Here is a 20,344-nt window from a genome sequence, read left to right as displayed (position 1 = left end):
TCCACACAAAGAGCTTTTTAATTAATAGTTATTTCTTTCAATGTATAAAAAAAGACTTCCATTAAAAACTAAATTGGTACAATATAGAAGACAGCAGCAATTGAAAATATGACTAAAACATTGCTTGCTGGGATGTAAAGGATAAAGAACCACCATTAGTCTCTGGACTCGTAGTTGCTACAGGATTTGTTCTATTTAAAGGGGTCTGGTCTGGACACTGGTACCTACCACAAATTCATTTTGCAGTGCTATGGTGTCATGAGCTCTACTAGATACCTACAGTGGTACCTCTGCTCTTGAACTTAATTGGTTCAGGAAGGCAGTTTGAGAAACGAGCAGTGTCTTCCCATAGGAAATAATGTAAATGTGTTTAATTTGTTCCAGCACCCACCAGCAATTAACTACAGTATCATTTATTACATTGGAGAGTGCCCAGTTTTATCACTGCAGTACATAACAGCACTATACTGTACAGTACATTTTAAATAATAAATGTTCAACAAAACCAGCAATTATAGTACAGTAGTGCACCAACACCTCACTCATCCTTTACTGTATAGTGCACCCCCACCTAACCACTGTAAAGGATGAGAGATGGTGGTGCACTGACAGTACTACTACTGTACTGTATATGCACTACAGCAATCTTATTTGGAGACACCTAGTACACCCAACGGTATGGTATATTTTTTTTTTAGAAAAAAATCCATTTGTTAACCAGAGAAAAAATTACGTACGTTTTGTTGATGACGTTTTTTTTTTATTTGGTAGGGGACTAAGAAGGATAGTTATTTATTTTTTTGTGGAATTCCTGAATAATACTAACCAAATGAATATGCATTTCCCTTCAAAAATAGGACCATTGAAATTAGAATTTTGTATTAAAGTAGAAAATGATGAATTGGTAACCTATGGCTTTAGAAAGCCAACAGCAAGTAATACATTGTTACATCCTAATAGTCATCACCCAAAACATATGAAACAATCCATCCCCTACAGTCAGTTCCTTAGATTAAGAAGAGTAAAGAGCACAAATCAAGAATTCACAACACAGCCAAAAGAGTTTTATAACCGTCTAACACTTAGAGGATATCCTAAAAACATATTAGATAAGGCATTAGACAAAGCAAGACAAAAATCACAGAAAGAAATCTTAAACAGTAGAAAAAACATACAAAAAATAATGACAGTGAACAGTTCTCATTCTTGTCAGGACTGGCAAGCACAGACAGGACAGAGACAGTGGGCCCTGGATCTGAACCCACCCACTGACCCTACCTACTTGCCTCGGTCGACCCTAAACGGTCGCGGACAACCACAAAGGCGTTCCCTATGCTGCATAAGTGAAACACAGAGCAAGACAGACAGACAAACACAATATAGAATAGAAGAACAATCCGGGTCAAACCACACGGGCAACGCAGTACAAAGTCAGTAACACAAGGGATAGTCAAAAAGTCAGGCAGAGGTCAGAACATGAGTAAGTCAGGCAGAAGGAATGAGTTTGCAGGAATAGGACAGGGGGAGCTGGGATCATAATGAACCAATAGCCAGCGATGACCAACTGGCTTTAACTTTACTTTATACTGGATCAGGAGCCCGGACCAGACACTGATTGGTCCGGTCTCCTGATTCCAGCAACAATACAGCTGCGGCCCTGCAGGCCGAGTGGCAGAGATATCTGTCACTCAGCCTGCACGGGAGCCGCATCAGCTGTGCCGGCTGGCTGACTGTCACGTGAGACCGCGGCGCCCCCTGGTTACTAGGGACGCCGTCGGGTCTCCGTGACGTCACTTGGCTCCGGCGGCCGGAGCGACGGCGCGCTCTTGAGCCGGCTGCCGGAGACGAGCCCGAAGGAGACGCCGCTGGAGCCAGGTCAGGTGAGTTCCTAACACTCCTTTAAATTTAGCCCTTTAGCAAACAAAATTCGTAAAACAATTAATAAATACTGGTATCTTATTGAAAATGACCCAATTCTTAAAGAAATAGGGGAAAGAAAACCTTTAAAAGCTTTCAGAAGAAATAAAAATGTAATAGATTTATTGGTTACAAGTAAATATGAACCAAATTAAAAGGAAAATTGGTCGGCAAAAGCATCACCAAAAGGGAATTTTCGGTGTGGTAGCTGTAATTGGTGTCCCCAATTTACCCCCAATAAATTCATTAAATGTAGGAGGTGATCCCGTAAAAATTAGAGACTTCATATCATGTTGTACGATTTATGTGGTATATGTTGTTTTTGTATATGTGGTCGTTTTTATATAGGAAACACCATACGGCCTGGTCACACTAGATTCAGGGAACACATACACTTGTTAAAAACAGGAGTAGGTTCAACCAGACTCATAGATGACGTGAAAAACAAACATGAAGGAGACTCTAAGGTCTTAACTTTTTTGTGGCATAGAACGTATAGGTTGCTGTTCAGACAGACGAACAGGAGCCCAGCTAACCTCGGATTCAATGACAAGCTAGATTATAGTGTCTTTTTGTAAAATACTGTTGTCTTAAGCATTGTGATTCTGTTTTTATCATCACATTCTTACTTTATTTTCACTGTGAATCCCCTGCTGCGCGTCACTGAGGTAGGAGGAGTTTGAAGGTATTTAGTAAGTGATGTACAGAGAGGAGGAGGGTCTGTAAAAGCATTTGGTTAACGCGAAACAGCTGTAACCCACATGCACAAGCTCACTGGCGTCTCACCTGCGATGTGTTAACAGAATTTAATAAAGAACACAGATTTTAACTTTGCTACAAGAGTGGTACGTGCTGCATATTTTTCTTACCTTGAATGATATACTATATGCATGAACTCATCTTCTGATAGCTGAGCACACCACAGATGAAACACTGTTCCAAGGGAATACATGAGGATTCCATCACCTGTTAAGTGTATAGGAGAGTCTCCGGGAGTGGAATGACTTTTGTGCCAGACTATGGGGGAGATTTATCAAACATGGTGTAAAGTGAAACTGGCTCAGTTGCCCCTAGCAACCAATCAGATTCCACCTTTCATTCCTCACAGACTCTTTGGAAAATGAAAGGTGGAATCTGATTGGTTGCTAGGGGCAACTGAGCCAGGTTCACTTTACACCATGTTTGATAAATCTCCCCCAATATCTTTATCTGAGAACTTGCTATGCTGTTGTTCACTGTGTCTAATCACAGGTGCAGGTGCCTTTCCTTGAAAATACAGTTTGAGTTCAGAGCAGTTTAAGAAACAAGGTACCACTGCAGATAGATACTGTAGATTACATTTTAGGATATGTTAAAAATGTTACATTTTCTCCTTACTAGTTGAGAAGCCTCAATGGTTGTAAAAATATGATAAAATGTGCATGTACTCTTCTTTTGTAAAAAAAAAAAAAATGGTAACAAGTATTTGATGTTATGCTCAATTCCAAATATTGCTAACATTGAATTTTTTTTATCATTACAAGGCTCACAAATTACAGAACATGGGATCAAATTTACCTAGTCATATTCTCTCATACAATGCAGGTTTGCTATGTTCACACTACGTATATTTCAGTCAGTATATTTCAGTCAGTATTGCAACCAAAACCAGGAGTGGATTAAAAACACAGAAAGGCTCTGTTCACACAATGGTGAAATTGAGTGGATGGCCGCCATATAACAGTAAATAACTGCCATTATTTCAATATAACAGCCGTTGTTCTAAAATAACAGCAAATATTTGCCATTAAATGGCGGCCATACACTCAATTTCAGCATTGTGTGAACAGATCCTTTCTGTGCTTTTAATCAACTCCTGGTTTTGGTTGCAATACTGACTGAAATATACTGACTGAAATATACATATACTGACTGAAATATACGTAGTGTGAACGCAGCCTACGGGAATCTGTCAGCACCCGGGTCCTACACGAAGCGCAGACAGTGTGCTGTAGTTGGTAGTCCCCTTGTAACTGCTGCAATCTTCGGATTATAAAAGGTGGCAATTATTATGGAGGGCCTAGCATATAATTTCACAGGAATAATGTTTCACAGAAATAAATGAGAAGACAAAATGCTTGGCTTACCGTTTTAGGTTTTTATTTTCATGGATGTGGGATATTCTATTTTACGATCTCTCCAAGGCTTTTGCTAGTACCTCCCTAGGGTAGTCTCTGTTATTTATGATATTTTCAATTCTTGCTCCTGCTACTAAAACCAACAAGGATTTCTTTTCATACAGCGTAGCTATACAAATTGACTATAGGGAATAGACAAGGATGATAGCTGGTATAGCTGAATAGGAGAAAAGTAAATGCACCAAATATTGTGGGAGAACCCTTAGTAGATATGTCACAACATCTGAAAAAACAAAGCGCCAAGAGGCATGCATTCAGTGTAACCAATAAGACTCATGCTCGGTCTCTGCTACAAGCTATAGTTTAACCCCTAGGTGGTTTCACGAGGTGCTTACTTTATTTTTTACTTGCTATGTTCACACAAGGATTTTCAGTGGCTGTTATTTGATACTCACTTTGATTTTTTACAGAGTGAGGTAGTACCCACAAAGTATTAAAAGATGGGTTGACACTTATTTTTTATTTGAGTTGTTCATCAATGGGATTGCCTGTTCTGCCAAGTTTTAGAAATCTATTTCTTGAAGACGTGCAGCTGGAAAAGTATATATGACAGCCATGTCATATCATGTCCAGACAGTGTGTTTTTGTGTTTTGGGGAACAGGTCAATAACTGACAGAGATTCACGTTATGAAATTACTATTTGACAATTTCTGTCAAATACATATCAAATAATATCCCTTGTGTGACCAATGAGAAGTTATGTTATTCTACCAGCAATTCCTGCAAAAAAGAAATAAAAGCAAATAATAATAATATTATAAGGGACATTTTATAAATGGTAAAATGATGATAGCATTGAATGATTATTATTATTATTATTATTATTACTATAATATTTTGTCTAAAATAAGCTTTATAACCTATATAATTATTGAAATGTGACATTTCCCAGAAATATTTCCCTTGACGTAAATTCTGTTAATCTAACATAACTCTTCACCTGTCCTTCTTTGTAATCCCTCATTGTGAAGAGCAAGATAAATCATATTTGCTTTAAAAAGTTACTGGAAACTTCTGCTATGTTGTTACTGTAGTAAGACCTGGACAATACTGTTTGTTAGAACAAGGCTGGTAAATTACTCATTACAGCACATAGAAGCAATGACACCTGTAAGGTTTTTCTGGCCTTACCTATCAAAGCTGAAGATGCCCTAGAGACTTGCATATGATCTATCGGCCATCTTTAGCTTCAGTAGAGATGGTACTAACCAACTGATATTTCCTTTAATGGGCAATTTAGAAGCTTCAATACAGCCAGTGGTAGGGATCATAAAATGAAAATGATTCTACAATTTGAGATCTGCTTTATAGGGATATTCTGGTTTTAGAAAAAAAAAAAAGGTAATTGTATCATTTCATATTATACAGATTACAAATATCAAGGGCTCCCAATTATGAAGAGTCATTCAAGGGGATATTTCTAGAGTATCAAATCTGTCCTGGCCATGTGAGGCACACAGGTACAAAGGCACTAAGTCCAATACGGGTAAAGTAGAGTTATCAGAGCTTTGTTTTATTAAAAAAATTTCATTATTTATATTTTATATCATGTACAAGAAAAATATTACATTTCATACCCCTTTTTCTTCCCCTTGACAAATTCTCTAAATAAAAGAAAGAGAAATAACGGACAGCACGAGTATGCACATATCCATGCTGCAAGTTTCCCATTGCCAATCACACATGCAGTGCATACATATCTTTAGCACTGTCAGTGAGTTGCTGCAAATGGCCATACAGTAATGCCTACTGAATGACACAGGCACAGAAGCGGCAGATCCTGGCTATCAGTGATAGCTGGGCACCTGACGCAATTTTCAGTACCAGATCTGACAGTTACCCCTCTAGATGCTGCAGACAACACAACCACAGCACCTAGCAGGTTTAACAGAGAGAGGAAAATCTCCCTCTGTTCACCATCGGGGCTCTGCCAAGCGATAGTAGAATCCCGATGGTACTGCAATATATTATACCTGTGATTAGAAGATTTCATAGGTAAAGTGACACCTTTTTTTTGCATTATCACTTCTCTACAAAGGTGTAAAGGATAAATTAAGCAGTTTCATATCTTTTTATATCATACATAGGCATGGTCCGAACCTGCCAAGGTTCGGGTTCGTACGAACCTGAACTCTCGGCAATGATTCCCGCTGTCTGCCCAATCCGTGCAGCAGGTGGATACAGCCGGAGGACCGCCTGGAAAACTGGGATACAGCCATAGCCATAGGCTGTATCCCAGTTTTCCAGGCAGTCCTCCGGCTGTATCCACCCTCTCCACAGAGGTGGAAGACAGCGGGAATCATTGTCGAGAGTTCAGGTTCATACGAACCCGAACCTCGGCAGGTTCAGACCATCCCTAATCATACACCATGGTGCTTGTTCCAGTAAAAAGTGATCTTTTATCATCTGCAGATTGTGCTATCTGGGCGGGGCTTCACGACCAAAGCACCACTTAGCCCCACCCACAACGCCGCCATTGATCCTGCCCTTGTGAGGTCATGGCCGTTCCAGTAGCCATCAAGAGGCGGGGCCTATGTGCAGATGACATCACAGGGTGGGGCCAACGGAGGCAGGGCTAAGTGGTGCTTCGGTCGTGAAGCCCCCCTTCAGATAGCACAATCCGCAGATGATAAAAGGTCACTTTTTACTGGAACAAGCACTATGACGTATGATATAAAATAAGGTATGAAAACTGCAAAATTTACCCTTTACAATTGTGTAGAGAAGTCATAATGCTAAAATGGGGCGACAGTGTCACTTTAAGTCCCCTAGTGGGACATTGAAAAATAATAATAATAATAATAATAATAATAAAATTATCACATGATTTAACCTGCACAGTGAACACTTAAAAAGCTTACCAAAATCTTGTATGTCATTTAGACTGCCTAAAGAATGCTGTTAAAAAAATAATTGGAGTTATTGTCATTTATACCACATTTCAAAAAATTAAATAAAAAGCAATGAAAATGTAAAACATTTTCATCAATGAAATTAAGCCCTTAGACTGATCAATTAGTGATTTAAATGCAAAATATGGTGACGTATGTTTTCTTTTTACGCTACCTGTCAGTTCTGACATGTCATACTGACATATGGGAGGGGGATATGTGCCTTTGTGTAGGTTTTTGTAACTACATAAACATCTGAATACAACACTTTCAACTATATGCAGTGACTGTTAACAAAATCCTACAAAAAACAAACAAATCACCAAATTACAAAATTTACTAATTTTGTTGGTTTTGTTTTTACTTCCACTACATCAACATTTGCATCCTGAAAATGTCATCTTCATCATTTGAGATAACAGAGCTATCTTGATAGTATATAATTTAGCTTTCAGCTCTACAGGGGTTCCTGCATTGCCAGCTATAAAAATGTATTCCAGAATATTTCCCAGCAACACAGTAATCAAATGCTGAAATCCATAGAGTTATCCCCTAAAGTTTTCATTTTTTTTTCTAGTAGGCACAATAAATTAATTTATTATATTATAAACTCATTCCTCTATAAATAAAGCAAAACAATGTAATGAATTTTACAAGGCACATTTATGAAAAAAAGGCATTTTATCAAGTCTTATGTATAAAGCTGTCAAGAAGCATCTTTTCTTTGTAATAATTTATAAACATGAAAAGTGAACTAGAGAAATAGACACATATCCTATATTAACACACACAGCGGGTGACCATTTACTGATAACGTTTTACATTACGAAAATTGGGGGGAAATCATTTATTACCATTATTATCTTTGTTTCACAGCAGTTGTTGTCTGTTTTATTATGCTAAATTGCTTTTGTGCTATAATGCGAAACACAAGTTGTAACGTTGTGCGTGGTATTATTATAAGCAATCAGCTCTTCACATTCTGGAGGTCATAAAATAAGGTACTGTCTGTTAATATCCAATAATGTGATAGAACTACATATGTAATCTAATGCTTATCCCTGCACTTTTATTGTAGACTCTGCAAACTACTCCATTTATTGACTTTATATGTCAATATACAATATGTAACAACAACGATGGGTTGCTAGACTGCAGAAAAAGGCTTCAGCTTTAGCAATGACCTTTCCCATGGTCCAAACAGTGGCTTCCTCTACTCAGATTCCCCTGAGGATTTATGGTATGGTAATAGGGTGACCAGTCAGCAGTCAAGCAAGGCAATAAAGCATGTAACAATACTACAGATGAGCAAAGCAGGCTTCGTTATGGTTTGTGCAAAGACAAGCGATCAGCTTTGGAACCTCGCTCGCTTGTTCTGTGGAGAAGGTGGATACATCCCAAGGACCTCAGGATGTATCCACCTTCAAGTGAGCGCAGACAGACCATATAGCACCCAATTTCTAGCTCGAAAGTGACGTGAACTGTTTTGGATATACACATTGAAAACCTTGGTCCTGGATGGACTAAATGAGACATATGAGATTAACACACTTCTGGTCAGTAGTAAGAATAATACATAACATATAACAATAAATTGCATCTGATTTCATATATAAGAAAAGTCAATATATAAAGCCAAGAAATATTATAAAATCGCCATTAAGAAACCAAAGGCAGATATATAATTTTGGCAGTCACATGATCAGAGGTTGGAGTGTTAATAAAATTTAATAATGTTACGTGAACCATAAATATTTAAATAAAAGCTCGAATCAATCATGATAAAATAATAACTAGAAAAAAAACTGGAAAGATAGTGTATACCAATTACCTAATGGAAAGATGGTCACATGATGAAGCAGATCACATGATAAGGCAGGTGTAACGCCCGGAGTAGTGGATCCACTGGACCGGCACCAGCGATGGCACAAACCTCACCAGGGAGCGGAGTCTAAGGGGCCGCTGGTTTTCACCAGAGCCCGCCGCAAGGCGGGATGGACTTGCTGCGGCAGGCGACCCCCAGGTCGCTACCCCTGGCTTGGTTGCTGGTGTCGGCAGGCGAGGCGTGGCAGGAGATGGCACAGGCAATAGTCTGCAGATGAGAGAGCACGTGACAGGCGGGACACGGGAACAGGTGGAGTGACAGGGGAACAGGAACCAGGAACAGGGACTAGGGACCAGGTAACGGACAGGACTCAGGAACAGGGACTTGGGACCAGGTAACGGACAGGACACAGGAACAACAGGGAGCTGGGCCAAACGCTATGGGAAGCATGTAGAGGCTCCAACACAGGGGACAGGGCATGCTGGGATTTATAGGGGAGTGATTAGGTGCAACTACCAATTAAGAGCGCACTGCCCCTTTAAATCTGAGACAGCCGGCGCGCGCGCGCCCTAGGAGGCGGGGACGCGCGCGCCGGCCGGCACAGCGGGAGACAGGAGCGTGGAGAGGTGAGGCGCCCCCCGGGGCCGAGGTGATAGCAGCGCCGGGTCCCCGACTATGGACACCGTCTGCTGCATGGGGCAGGAAGCGGTCGCGGCGGCGGCCCGGAATGCGGGACGCCGCCGCGGCTGTGACAGCAGGTCACATGATTAGAGCAAATGTAGTAGTAACAAATATAAAGAAGGGAAATACTCTTATAATATATAATAGATTTTGCGGAATGTGGAGTGGAATAATATGTCACTTAGTGTTCACAGAGTTCACAGAGTTTAGCGTATGCTCATAGGGGCCGTGGACATAGATGTGGAAGTCTAGCTGCACACTGAAGGTATCTCGCACTATGACTCCAGAAATAAGCACACTATTGGGATACATATAAAGGGGGGACGCGTCATCAGCTGCTCAGCCGCGATTGGCTGAGCACAGTTATGCTCAGCCAATCGCGGCTGAGCAGCCAATGACGCGGCAGAGGGGGGGCAGATTACGTCGTTGACAGAAGATCGGGGACGGGGGACGACACGCGTCAGGTATGTATGGTACAGTACACATCTGGGTCCACGTGCGGGGGTGGGGGAACACGGGGAAGGGGGCAATTCACATACATAACATACATTACAAAGTTGTGTAACTTTGTAATGTGTGTTATTTTGTGAATAATTTCTTAGCGCCGCACTACCCCTTTAAATCTATTGGATCAACAAAATTTATCTTTTTCAAAAATTTTGAGATGCAACTCTAAGAAAATTATGTATGACATTTTGAGTGGATGTATAACATCAAATCTGTTCATCACGTATGCAGAAAGTACTGTTCTACAGTTTAAAATCTTTAGGTTTTGAATTATACAAAAGGATGTGCTTGTATATAAAAAGAATGCCATTTTTATAATATGTACTTTACATCCAATTACTGCAGTAATCAGATACAAAACATTTTACTTCTTGTGTTCCCAAGTCGTCTTACCCTCTTGTACTAGACAGTAAATAACAACAAATTGCCATTACATTTATTTTGGAGAGAATGTGCATACTGTATCACCCACACTATAAATGTATCCGCAGATTTTATTCAGGTTTGTATAGGATCATTATTGTTTGTTACACGTCAAGCTGTAAAAGTATTGCAAAATTATAAACATCAAATGATTCAGTATCACTCAATGATTAAAAAATAACCTAGAGCTGAAAATCAAGATACCTGCTGTGGAATTGGAAGTCCCCCCGTTATCAAATGTTTTCAAGAGAAAATATGTAATTAAAAGTAGTAGTCCAGAGGGGAAAAAATGTAAATTTGTTAATTGCTTCTATTTAAAAAATGTCAAGTTTCCCAATAATCATCAGCTGCTGTATGTCCTGCAGAAAGTGGTGTTTTCTTTCCAGTATGACACAGTGCTCTCTGCTGCCAAATCTGTCCATGACAGGAACTGTCCAGAGCAGCAGCAAAGAATCAATAAGAATCAAAGTCCCCTTCATCTCTCAGGAGTTTAGAATTTTTCTTTTCCTTTATCTCAGCTTGTAAAAGAACATTTTTTTTTTCTCCACTTTCTTTAATATAGCCTAGAACTGAATGTTTGTAACGCGTGTATGTAACTCTTTTTTCGCTCTCAATAATTCCTCTGTGTCAGAGATATATTCTTGTTCGGTATGTGCCAAGACCAGACCCGTAAGATTGAGCTTGTGTTCCAAGAGCAAACAATGCCATCATGTTGAAATTGTGAAATATCTTTAAACATCCGTATTCCACAAGGTGCTAGTTTGCTCTCCTTGAAAGGCTCTGTGCCACATCTGCATTTTTGTTGCATTTTTGCTGTTTCTTTATTAACATAATCAGAACTTAAACTGAACTCTCTGGGCTCTGCAACACATTGCCATTACTAGGTGCATCATTGTTCATAATAAAGAAAGATATGTTTTGCCAGCTTCTCAAGCTTATCAAGCTTAATCTAAAAAATGCACGCATTTATAAAAGTCATACATTTTCTCTGCAGTTCTCAAATGGTAAATGTGGCAATGCAGTATGATGTTGAGCTCAGGTACTACAAGACAGCAGTAATTCCAATCAATGCATATATGGTAAACGAAAAAAGATTAAATAGGTGCCATAAAGTGATGATTTCAAGGTAATGAAGCAAAAGAAAGATGGATTTGCTCACCAGATGGTGTTGTACTAAGAGCACAACACCTATAACCCCAATCTGTAAAAGGCGACAAGTTCCAAAGTCAGCTGGGGTCCAATGCCAAAGGTTCTCAGGGAGAAGCATTGAGCAACCTTTGAGTAAACCAGAGTATACAGTAACAGCAGTTGGTGCTAGTAGGCATCAAATAGTAGACAATCCAAAATGGGTAAGATCAATGTATTTATTGAAATTTTGAAATGACATGTTTCAGGGTGCTAGATCCCTTTCTCAAGTTCAAGACTTTATGTCTTTCGAACTTGAGAAAGGGGTCTAGCACCCCTAACTGCATTATTTGGAGTCTTTCGATATTTTGACATTGATTGTACCCATATTGGATCGTCTTCTATTTGATGCCTACTAGCACCAGCTATATCCTATATACCCTGGTTGACTCCATGCATATAAACACACAATACCAATTGAAATGAGCGCCATGGGCTGTATCCATGTTTTCCAGGACTCCCTAGGGCGGTCTCCAATGTCTTCAGCCCCCGGTATTCAAATGCCAAGCGATTGCACTCATCTCTAAATACCAACACTTTGCACCTAACCACATATGAACAACACTCTCTCTGCTCTCAGTATCCGGATACTCTCTGCAGTCAATATACATAAAAGTCCAAAATGAATCCACTTATAAAGAATAAAAAGTAGTGGTACTCGCTAAAAAATTTTACATGGTTCATTAAAAACACATCACAGGATGTAAAGGCTGTATTACACAGGACGACGTACGAGTTAAGCAAGTGTCAACCGAGCCAATTACACAGCTCAATAATCGTGCGGCCAGGGCTGCATGAACATCTATAGCAATATTTCCTTTAATCTGCCAATCGGCCGCACATCTCTTATTACTTGGAGAGGTCTGCGGCTGGGGGACAAATAACTTTTGACAGGTTGAAAGACAGCAATCAGCCGAGAAAGCAATCTATTGCTAAACAATAGAAGTAATTGACATTATGAATTAATGAAAAGGGAAAAGCATTACATTTATAAGGTGTTATGAAGGTGCTAGGATGTCTCAGTATGAACAAGCATAGAGACCTGAAATCTTCAGTATAATGCATGTATATATTTGATATTAAATATTGATATTGAGTTATTATTTAAAATAGTTTTTGACATGTCTTCAGACAGACCACACAAGAGTCCAAGTAGAGAATGCACTCTGGAGGTCCATATCCCAGTAACATGAACCAATGTAAGAAGATCCAAAGAGAACAACAGCATCCAAGTCAGTGAAATCTTCATCTCTTTATTGTGAAGTCAAGTACAATATATAACATTTCAACCCACTTGTGGTCTTTGTCCACTTCACTTGTCCATTTCACTGACTTGGATGCTGTTGGGTTCTTTGGATCATGTCATAAGACATGCCGAAAGTCATTGATTGCTCTCGACAGGTCGGGAGAGATCAACAATGCTGTGATCAATAACTTTTGACATGACACACCTGACAATGAGGATAATATAAAACACAAAAGATGCAATCGGCCTACAAACAAACCTACTTGTTCTTTGGCTGACCACTGGCCTTTTTACCTATAATCATGTAAAATCATTATACCATTTATAAATTTGATGATTCCCTGGGTTATAAACATACCCTTTTACCATCCTACACACATTTTAAATATGTTATATTAAACTATAATGCTTTTATGTTTGATTTTTTTTCTCAGCTCATGTTGACCTCTTTGCTTTTGAATTATTGTATAATTGGTATATTACATTGACTAGTCATCACTAAGCTTATAATATAGCTCCTCTGGGAGATAGCAGGAGAACTAGCTATTCGCAAATAAATAATTGATCATCACACTGAGAACACCTGCAATAACTTATCTAGTAAACTATAATTTTACAGACAGACTCTGTAGTAATTGGTATAGGAAACCATTTAAAGAAATTACTATTATTGATTATGAAGCAAAATGATATTCTATCCAAAAATCACAGTATGAATCATAGTGATATGACTAAGAATTATTTATAGCTTCATGCATGTCATGAATTTTTTTAACTGTGTGTCCCAGCAGTGAAAGAGTTTGTTCTAATCAACAGGAACCAATCTGAGATAGACTTTTGTGTTGATTTGCTGTGTTTTTTATTATTGCCCTTATATCCAGAGAGTTTTCACATATACGCTGTGTAAAAAACACCAATAGCATCTCGTTCTCCCTTAATAGCAGATTTGCTGATAATTAGAGATAAGCCAACTGAACTTTACCAGCCGAGATTTGTTACGAACTTTGCAAAAAGTTTAGTTTGGTACCAAAATTTCTACCAAATTCTCAACATACCAAGTACAAGATGGCGGCCGCAGAACTGACATTATATAGAAAACAAAAAAAGGATATGCCCACATATTTGCGCTCCCCCACTGTCCTCCTTGGGGTCTCCAGTGTCCCCTACTGATCGCAGCCACCACCAGCCCAAACACTATCTGAGATAGGAGAGCACCTTCCCCATGGATTGGATAACTATCTTAGTTTGCATTGCCATCTAGTCCAGCACCGGAGCCTTTAATGTGCTGTGTAGAGGGGGAAAAAATGCCGAATGCCTGGTGTTTTATGCTCAGAAGAGGCAGCAATATGTTGTTGCCTCTTTCTATCGTTATTTTTGTGGCCTGGTCACCATTGCAGATGGTCAGGGTAATTAAAGGGCAAGAAGGGCTGAGCAGCTTTGCTGCTTACTTCACCATAGGCAAGCCATGCCCCTTAAGATGCATTATTTCAAGGTGAGAATATGGTGCCTTATAGAGGTATCGCAACTGTGAATCCCTAACAGCTGTAGTGCCTCTGTGTGTCACAGTACAGAGTCCGTGCAAGTACATGCACAAGGCTTTCTGCATCAATAGATTATTACAGGGAGGAAAATAAGTATTTTTCCCACCTACAAGGAATTGAGAGGTGTGCAATTTTTATTATAAGTACACTTCAACCTTGAGAGACAGAATCTATAGAAACAAATTCCAGAAATCCCATTTTAGAATTTTTAAATAATTATTTAGCATTTAATTGCATGAAATAAATATTTGATACAACAGAAAAACAGAACTTAATATTTGGCACAGAAACCTTTTTGCAATTACAGAGGTCAGTTTCCTGTAGTTCTTGATCAAGTTTGCTTGACTGCAGCAGGCATTTTGTCCCAAGATTGAAAGTCATCTTGTGTTCCTTCATTTCCTAATAATTGTGCCAATAGTTGTTACCTTCTCACCAAGCTGTTTGCCTATTGTACTGTAGCCCATCCCAGCCTTGTGCAGATCTGCAATTCTGTTCCTGGTGTCCTTAGACAGTTCTTTGGTCTGGGTCATGGTTGAGAGGTTGAAGTGTGATTTATTGATTGTGTAGACAGGTGTTTTATGCAGGTAATAAGTACAGAGTAGGAGAAGCCTCTTAAACAAAAACTAACAAGTCTGTGAGAGACAGGATTATTCCTGGTTGGTAGGTGATCAAATACTTATTTTATGCAACAAAGTGCAAATTAATTATTTAAAACTCATTCTATGTGAGTTTCGTATTTTTTTTTTGTATATACTCTGTCCCTCACAGTGTACCTACAATAAAAAATTGTACAAAATTTACCAATTGCACAAAAACTTGCAAAATTGGCAGCGTATCAGCTACTTATTATCCCCATGATATGAACACAGAGTATTTTATCCCCCGTAGAGACTCACTGATAAACTCTGACCCATATATTGACGAAATGTGTTATATTAGCTGTTGGCGGACCGGGGTCGACACGAGATGCAGTGAGTATAATGCCCCACACTTCCGGGTCTAGCGTGGGTGGGGGGAAACACGGGGAAGGGGGCCATTCACATACATAACATACATTACAAAGTTGTACAACTAATTGTTTAGAGCTGCACTACCCCTTTAAAATAAATCTCTGTTCTACATTTCATGGCAGTTATGTCATGTGTTCATCTTCTGCATTAATAATAGTTATAGAATGTAATCAAATACCTTAAAGATTTATATGAAACACCTCTTATAAATGCTAATCAGTCGATTTGCTTATGCTATATAAGAGGAGCAGTGATTTTAGTGAACACCCAATCTAAAGAGAATTGAAGTGGAAGAAGCACAATACAGAATTTTCTATGTTTTTTTTTTTTGCCTTAATTATTCTAATTACAATGCAAACCTTTAAATCCAGCTGCTTGGTTCCAGAGAGGCTAATGCGCAGTGAATTTCCCAGCACGGAGACCAGAATTTGAACACCCACTCAAATTTGTCACTAGGTGCGACCACAGACAACATAACTACCAATAAGGTTATTATGTTCTCTAGAAAGAATAATAATATGCTTCAAGAGGGCATATTAAATCACTTGTAAAGTATTGATTTCAATCTGTAGTAAAGGAAATGAAACAACGCCGGCACTGTGATTTAATTCTGATCTATTATACCTATTCCTGTGTACTGGCAATTTACAGCTGTACATGAGATCATCAATTATATAACCAAGTTTTTTTGATTTTTGTTTTTCTATCAAAAGTTGATACTTGTTGTTGAGTTTTAGAGTTACTCTTTAGTGCAGCTTCTAATGCTTGGTTTGTTTTCACTTTTGGTTTATTTCAAACACTCAAATTTTTATTTATTACTGAAATGGAATGATTTCACTTTCTTACAGTATTATTCTCCATTACAATAATAAAAATAATACTACAAATGGTTGATTCGCTATCATTTGTTTTGTTTTGTTTTATATCTATTTCATAGTCTGCCTATATAAAGTCTTGGCATCTGTTTAACCTGGATATGTATACAGCACATTACACAATTTGTATGGCAGGCTATAGAAAACTATATTCATCCAGCAGCTGAATGGGGATACAGCAGCTGAATATGGGAAAAAAATGTTAGTCCAGAGATTAAACAGGGATATAAGGGGGGCATCTGGCCCAGGCACAAGACAGGGGGGAAGGGGAGGTAACTTCCAATACACAGCCCCTCTGTTAACAGCTTAAGCTAGGTTCACACTACGTTTTTGCAATCCGTTTTTTTTTCATCAGTTTTCTGCAAAAAACTGATGCATTTGTGTGCATCCGTTTTGATCCGTTTTTCTATTGACTTCCATTTTTTAAAAAAGGGATCAAAATGGATCCGTTTTTTGACAGACACAAAAATGTAGCTGACACTACTTTTGTGTCCGTTAAAAAAACGTATCTGTTTTGATCCGTTTTTTTTACAATGGAAGTCAATTGAAAAACGGATGCACACAAATGCATTCGTTTTTTATCCGTTTTTTGCAAAAAAAAGGATGAAAAAAACATTGCAAAAACACAATGTGAACCTAGCCTAACAGAGGCACTCTGTGTATCAAGCTGCTGACCACAACTGCCCTGCACACTGAGCTCCACTGTCACTTAAATAAAGCCTCTAGCGGGGGTTCTGTCTATCAGGGCTGGCTGTGTAAGGAGCTTTTGGCCCCCTGCACCACTGCCCAGTCATCTTTGTGTGATGAAGGCAGCATGATTATGTATTACACTGTCTGCATCCATTTTAGGGGCCAGGCCTAACTAGCAGATGTCAGAGCAACTGAGCTATCTCCTGGGTAGTACTGTAAGTTGTCGAGGGCAGTCATCCTACATTGGATCCGCCAATGACACTTTGCTGCGTTTACACAGACAGATTTATCTGACAGATCTTTGAAGCCAAAGCCAGGAACAAACTATAAACAGAGAATGGGTCTAAAAGGAAAGCCTGAGATTTCTCCTCTTTTCAAATCCATTCCCGGCTTTGGCTTCCAAAATCTGTCAGATAAATCTCTCTGTGTAAACACACCATTAGAAAGTGCTGTAGAGTCCAGAGTGCAGTTAGAGATCTCAAAGCCAAGGGGGGAGTGCCAAATGTAATGTTTGTCCAAGAGAAGAGAACCTACAGTAGCTATACTTCTGGTTCAAATCTTCCACTTTATTTAATCTTCACCAAAGCGTCGATACATACATAATATCACCAGGGCAGTGTAATATTTTGGTGGGTCCAATGTGTGTTTTAAATCCAAAAACAAATTGCAGAAAACTGTATGTACAAATGTCTGCATATTTCTAAAAAATACTTATGTGTTCAAAAATCCACATTTTTACATGCACACTGAAAAGTCGCTACATGTAATAGCGCCATCATTGATCATAGGGCCATCACCTGTGTGTCAGAGTTGTTGTTTTTCTTTTCTTTTCCATTCAGCCCAAACCACCATGGCAACATCTTCCAGCTGCATCTCATTTCTATAGAATTGCAAGACAAATTCCTGGGGGCTTTCAAGTTTTCCAGCATCTTCCTCATCTCAGTACAAACATCCCTTTCATATTGCCCCCCATGGGAACAGTGCACGTGCCCCCATAGTAATAGTGTCCTTACCAGAGATGAGCAAATACGATTCGATCGAGTAGGTATTCGATCGAATATTGCGGTATTCGAAAGATTCTAATTCAATCAAGTGGTGAAGCGAATACGCGGGAAACATTCGAAAGCCCTCCTATCGCAGTTGGTGCTTTTTTTAATCCAATGACCATGCAGGGAGGCCGTGAGGGACCTCATTGGATAGCTGAACCACATAACCTTGAATCTTCAATACTTGGCTCCCGCCTCTCCACCGCAGATGAGCTTTCAACCTAGCCAGGGAAAGATCTTGCAGCAGGGAGAGATAGGTTTTAGTAGCGTTTTGGTTAGGCAGGCTTACTACAGAACCCAAAAGTCCTTTTCAGGGCTAAGATACAGCAAAAAAGTCATCTCTGAATCAAAAGCACTTCTCAGTGCTAAGAAATAGATGATATAACAGCAGCATCAGCAGGTGTACAAGTGACTTATAGTGTCCCTGTTTAAAACCACTAAGGGCACGTTATACATATTGTTCCAGTAGCCCACTAAGGGCACCTGATATATACTGTTTCAGTAGCCCAGTAAAAGGCATGTGATACATATTGTTCCAGTAGCCCAGAAAAAGGCACGTCATACATACTGTTCCAGTAACGTTCGTACAGCATTACGCGTGATTAGGGGCGAATAACATGACGCTCTGCGGACGCACATTGGAATCATGTATGTAACACTGCGCAAGAAATACGAACGAAATATGTGAACATTGCCATAAATGTTTGATAATCGTTTGCAAATATTTTTCCTTCGCAACTGCAGAGAGTGGCATTATACTGCGATTTCGGGGTGTTAGGTGCACCCAGGCATGTTCCTCCTAATGTCCCAGAGTCATTCTGGAGGTGTTTGCATCGTTTAGGGAGGTTTTATGAGGGACTTGGTGACCTACAAGTGGTCGAATTTTGATTTCCAAGTGGCGCAAATTTTTTTCCCATAGACTATAATGGGATCGAATACTCATTCGAATAGTCGAATATCGGTGCCTACTTGATTCAAATTCTCGAAAGTCAAATATTTCACTACTCGCTCATCTCTAGTCCTTACATTAATAGTGCCACCTTTTGTGCTTGATATAGATGTTAGACCCCCTTTGTTTGCCCCTATAGTAGGTAAACCCCGCTATTAGGTGGGCCAATTGGCCCTCTAACCACCAGCCCATCCTGTGTTTGCTAGAAATTAAAGATTACCAGCTCAGCTCTCACCCATTATTGTTCCATTGTACAAAAAGTAAGAAAAAAGATGACATCAACTGGTAAAATAATGTTTGAAATGTATGAAAATGTATTATAGCAACTATGGCAACACTCCAAATAATGCTAATCAGGTAAGTGGAATGTATGGAAAATAAAGAGTCTATATTTGAAATCACTTGTTCTCAGTTCAAGTTCTAAATTATAATGAAAATTCTAGACATGTAAATTATTTATAGAACCCAGTAAGTAAGGAGACAAATATTACAACTGGTTTTCAGCAAGTGCTCTGTATATGTTATTTTAACAGGTTGTTTCACAACTTTAACATAAAGTGATGGACTGAAAATGACAGAACAGATGGTAAGCCTGAATACATGGAACACAGAACTTTATTTTATATTAATACTGTTACACCTGAAAAATTATCTTCCAGGTGCACACATCTATCTAAAGCTAGGCAATAGTTGGTACATAGCTGTCTATAGCAAAGCCTGCCGCCTTGTATTCTAAGGGCCTTAGATCATAATTTCTCTAGTAATCCTTCACATTCTCTCTACAGTCTGCAGCATCCAGCCATGCAATTTTACATTTAACGGACTACCCTGTTGCTTTTATTATGGCTTTTAAAACGTACAAAGCTGCTGTGAAAAGCCATAAAATCATTTCCTTTTTTTGACAGTAAGGTTAGGTTCCCATTGTGTTTTTGCTTCAGTTTAAGGCTGGGTTCACACTACGTATATTTCAGTCAGTAGTGTGGTCCTCATATTGCAACCAAAACCAGGAGTGGATCAAAAACACAGAAAGGATCTGTTCACACAATGTTGAAATTGAGTGGATGGCCGCCATTTAATGGCAAATATTTGCTGTTATTTTAAAACAACGGCTGTTATACTGAAATAATGGCAGTTATTTACTGTTATATGGCGGCCATCCACTCAATTTCAACATTGTGTGAACAGAGCCTTTCTGTGTTTTCAATCCACTCCTGGTTTTGGTTGCAATATGAGGACCACAATACTAACTGAAATATACGTAGTGTGAACCCAGCCTAAAGGGGCATTCCACTGACAGAAAACTTTTAATATGTTGCTGCCCTTGGGGAGAACATACCATGAAGATTAAAGTGATTTTCTCAAGGCAAATGTATCTTTACT

This window comes from Dendropsophus ebraccatus, chromosome 6, assembly GCF_027789765.1.
Source record: "Dendropsophus ebraccatus isolate aDenEbr1 chromosome 6, aDenEbr1.pat, whole genome shotgun sequence".
NCBI classification, from domain to species: Eukaryota; Metazoa; Chordata; class Amphibia; order Anura; family Hylidae; genus Dendropsophus; species Dendropsophus ebraccatus.
This window is presented reverse-complemented; position numbering follows the sequence as displayed.